The sequence below is a fragment of the Papilio xuthus genome, unplaced genomic scaffold (assembly GCF_000836235.2).
Source record: "Papilio xuthus unplaced genomic scaffold, Pxut_1.1 DF827870.1, whole genome shotgun sequence".
Lineage (NCBI taxonomy): Eukaryota > Metazoa > Arthropoda > Insecta > Lepidoptera > Papilionidae > Papilio > Papilio xuthus.
The window spans coordinates 536,207-540,987 of record NW_013530779.1 but is presented as its reverse complement, the minus strand read 5'-3'; the positions used below and the strand labels follow the sequence as shown (position 1 = coordinate 540,987).

The following is a 4,781-nucleotide window of genomic DNA, read 5'->3' as shown; positions in this document are numbered from 1 at the left end:
CCGGCAACACGTGTCGGTACGTGAACGAGCCAAATATAGCACAACGAATGCTACATTGGCGACGAGGATAAAACCGTGAGTACGGAAATAAATTGTATTTGAAAAAAAAAAGGAAGGAGAAGACCAATTTGTAAAAAAATAACATTTCAGTAATTGATGGACGAAAGTATTGTTTAAATTATTTTGCCTTACCTTACAAAAAAAAAATTAAATAGTCGGTAATGGATTGCCAAAAATAGCAACAGTCTTCTCTGTTTACATATGATAGTTATTTGTAAAACGTGGCCTTAAGTTGTTCCCAGCCGTGAATGTTTTAAAAACGGTTCGGAATGTAAACTTAACCAATTGAATATCGAAATAAGATCACAATATTTGACTATCAGAGAAACAGATTCATTGCTGTGCTCGTCCGTCTAAGTTGTTCACTACAAAGTGCACTACGATGTCACATCGAAATACATGTGCAAGCGACAAATTAATTCCGGTCTATTGATAAAGCAGGAAATGAATAAGAAAAGTAAATATCGAACTATTACAATGATAAAATAAACATTACATTACTACGAGGGTAGTATATCCACGACATATACATATATTGTCATGATTTCGACCAAAAACAATAATCAAATTCATTTTTAAGACTGTCTTCGACCTATGGTTGACAAATAGTGTGTAGATGGATAATAGCATTCGGCGATGTTAATCTCGGTCAACCTTATGTGTATACATAACTTCAATAACATAGGTACAGTCACCTCCAATAAAGTGTAAGTACTTTCGCACTTTCGCTTTCATCTTTCGCACGAACAGCGGCGGTTGTATAGACGAGATAAAGCGACGAATGGCAATCACTAGGTCAGCGATGGAGAAATTGCAAAGAATGCAAAGAAAAAAAGAACTCGGCTTGTACGATCGCTTGTACTCTCCATATTCCTTTATGCGTCCAAAACGTGGATCCTACGAGAGTGAGAAAAAGAAGATAGACGCGCTCGAGATGTGGTGCTGGAGAAGAATGCTGAAGATACCTTGGACCATCAATGTACTAAAAAGGCAGCGACTAGGTGGCGTCTGGTAAAGTAGATCATTGATACTTGATGACCATGACCAATCTGACAAAACTGTAACGACGAAGAAGAAGAACTTTCGCACTTGTCTACAGAGTATAGCTGACCATTAAATTGGTTAAATCATTGATGTCTTGCAAATATAAAAGAACCACGGCTGACCATTAAATTGGTTAGATCATTGAAGTGTTACAGGTATAAAAGCACCACGGCTGACCATTAAATTGGTTAGATCATTGAAGTGTTACAGGTATAAAAGCACCACGGCTGACCATTTAATTGGTTGGATGATTCATGTCTTACAAGTATGAAAACTGCATAGCTGACCATTAAATTGGTTAGATCATTCATGTCTAAAGACATAAAAGCACTACGGCTGACCATTAAATTGGTTAGATGATTCATGTCTTGCAAACATGAAAGCTACATATCGGACCATTAAATTGGTTAGATCAGTCATGTCTTACAGACGTGAAAGCAGCACGGCTGACCATTAAATTGGTTAGATCATCTAATCGTTAAATCGATAAGTTCATTTACAGCCTGAAAAGTTGTCAAGTACATAAATTAAGAAGATTGAAACCCTGATCGATAAATTGATATTACGAGTGGTAAGAAGTTTGAAGCTAAAATTTGTGTGAGGCAAACTGTTAACTAAATTAAGGTGAGAGGTATCTAAATTAAGGTGAGAGGAAATACATTATCTACAATAAAATAAAAATAATGACTATTAATCAACTATATGCCTACAGTACATGTTTTATAATTAGAAAAACCATCAACAAAACAAATCATCAATAACATGTCGTTTGTAAAGTTACAGATTAATAAACGCAGCACTCGGCGAGCAAGTCTGATTGTTGTGCCGAAAGTGAGTGGAAAGAGATATATGTATAACATACGAAGGAGTACAGCTTCATAAGTTGTTACTGTCATCTTTATAAATGTAAGTTCAGTTAATCAATTTAAATCTAAGCTACCACCTGAATACATTTTAGATTTTTGTAAAAAATTAAAGTAAATTTAAGTCAAATCAATGGCGACTATATTATGTACATTGTACGTTATTGTTTTCAAGTAAGTGACTATTCCTTTGTCTTTTTGAGAAGTAATTCTTTTAACCCTGTTGTAAGCACCTTACTACAAAATACGTAGTACAAAATGATATAAAATGTGATTGACTATTAGTCACGTTTTGTTATGAATATTTACAATATGTATAACGCAATTTCTAATATTATATTGCCAGTTACTAAAGTCATCATAATTGGCTTTATTAACGAATCCGTGGCTAATGCTGTATTGGTGAAGTTTCCAGAAATACTATTAACTACGAGTATATGTAAGTTCAAATCTCGTGATGTACTGTGCACTAAACGAATTTCGATTCAATAATTGTGAAACAGATAAGTAGTTTCCGCTTCCGGCGATAGATGACTCTGTATTTAAAATACATCTGAAATTGATTTTATTGCTCTAATTTGGTAAAAATAAGAGCGGAAACGTGTTTTTCTTTGATAATGACATGCTACAGTTGCCGTAAAATAGAATAAATAAAGGTTAATGTTTTCTTTCTGAAATAGCTTTATTTATAGCATAATTATTGGACCAAGTCATGGAGGAATTCATTGTAAAAGTCGCTGTTTAGGCAACTCCTCGCTGAGGACACACTAGTCGCAGTCGGGGTATGTTGAAGCTGGATTTTGTTATCAATAACCCGCAAAAAATTGGTGAGTCAACTTGAATTAAGTTTTAACGGCTTGAAACTCAATTTAGGGAGGAGAAATACCGATTTATGAAATATTGAACCATAATCGCACTATCGACTTATTAAAACGACTTTAGCACACCGCCTAAAAGTGTGTTTAAAATCAGAGAGATCTTGTTGACATATAATTTTACTTTTAAATGGCATTCCATTTGGATTATTATGAGCTATCGCTTAGTTCTACTACCTTAACTATTTTCATACATAATACCTACTGTTTGATTGTAAATAACATTAGAGAATAAACGGCAATGACAAGTTCATTTGCTGACCTGTGAAAAGAAGGGACAAAGAGTTTGTCTCTTTATGTTTATTTATGTTACGCTTATATTGAAAAGACTTTTACTATGTTTAGAGTAGTCATTAGCAATTCATTGTTACATATAGGTTGAACATCTGATAAATTGAAAACTTATAGTGGCATTTAAATATTGTCCATCAAGTTAAATATAAAGTTCAACATAATTAAATACCGTCAGTGACTCTGTGTTGTGGGTTGAAAGATCTCAAATAAGCTGGGAAATAAATTTGGTAATTAAATATAAAAAGGTATAAGTCCTGACTTTTGAAACCTTCATTCAATAGAAAATATAACATCTTTGAAGGAGAAGAAACATTAAATTGTTAACATAGTAAGTTAGTCATTTTCAGGTTATGTATTAGAAAAAGAAAATTATCATTGACTATTCCATAATATAGGGACAGAACATTCTTATTTATGCGTGGGTGGCTTCATCTGTCTGTCTGTCTGTCTGTCTATCTGACCTTCTTTCAAGCGGGAACTGCTGGGCCAATTTGGATGAGGTTTGGTACATTGATGGACAGGAGTCTGGGACCATTGTCATGGACTGATTTTGATGTATTGGAATATGTGAATTTTGTGCGAGTATTTAGTGGGTTTAATATGTTTCAGTATAAAACTTAGTAATATTAAGTGATTAGCCTAAGTGATTGAAATGCTATCCAAGTCAGTATTTCGTGCGAGCGAAGTCGCGGGCACAGTTACATCAGTTACAGCTTTTGGTGTTCCAACCAACTAGTACTGTGTGTACAGTGCATAACATTCATAATAGAGAGTAAAATTTTATTATTACTACTAGCGTAATTTATCACGTCTAGGATACAATCAAACTGTTAAGTACTTTTAAGTACTGTTAATTATTAAACATATCTTTTTAGCAAAATATTTGGCTTCGACATTAATAATTTACACAAAGATAACAAAGTAAGCGTCAATTAAAATCCTGCTTCCCATACGGTAGAGACAGGTATTGATGGCGATATTGAAGTTCGGAATATTTTAACGGGACAAATCTCAAGACGAAAATAAGTTTATTTAAAAAGAATTGAGGGACACTGGCGCGTTCTAAATAACAAATGGAAGGAAGTATAGCATACATAGAAGGAAGAAATAATGGAAACATGGAAGATAAGTATAGGATGGTAACAAATATCTATGCAGTTGTTGTGAAAATAATTATTAAGTGAATTTATAGAAAATTGTTATTGAATCTAAGTTTATTAAACTTACAAAATGGATATACATGTAGAAGTGTAGAGAAACTTAGGATATCGAATTTCATGTATACTTGTATTCCATTAATTGATAGTTTTAGAATACAAGTACCTATACTTAGCAATATTAAATTTATTAAAAAAAGGAAGGGATGTAGTGTATGCGTAAACGTGGTGTTGTTTGTCTCGAGCGTACACGCCATAAGTACATGCCGGAGAGAGGGGAAGTCAGTCGATGTCAGACCTTTGAGCCGGCAACACGTGTCGGTACGTGAACGAGCCAAATATAGCACAACGAATGCTACACCCACCTCTGCGAATATTAGTGACACCACAGCGCAAGGCGGCGAGCCTTTCAAGTAATAGAAGTCAATAGTCATCGCGATGTCTGAAAATTAAAAGCAAATTGTGAAATTATAGACATTTTGTGTCCT

General features: G+C 34.1%; 1 protein-coding gene and 1 long non-coding RNA gene across 3 annotated transcripts in view; one reads left to right on the top strand and one right to left on the bottom strand.

Moving 5' to 3' along the window:
• The window catches only part of LOC106115311 (glutathione S-transferase 1-1-like), a 15,869-nt gene that overhangs the window by 6,543 nt on the left and 4,545 nt on the right, over positions 1-4,781 (bottom strand). The gene's annotated exons all lie outside the window — the stretch shown is intronic.
• On the top strand, positions 1,788-3,001 carry LOC106115312 (uncharacterized). Of its 2 annotated transcripts, none has more exons than XR_001227749.1 (2): positions 1,788-2,010; positions 2,660-3,001. It is a non-coding gene; the product is annotated as an uncharacterized LOC106115312 (long non-coding RNA). The 2 variants fall into 2 exon arrangements; XR_001227750.1 differs by having other exon boundaries at positions 2,648-3,001.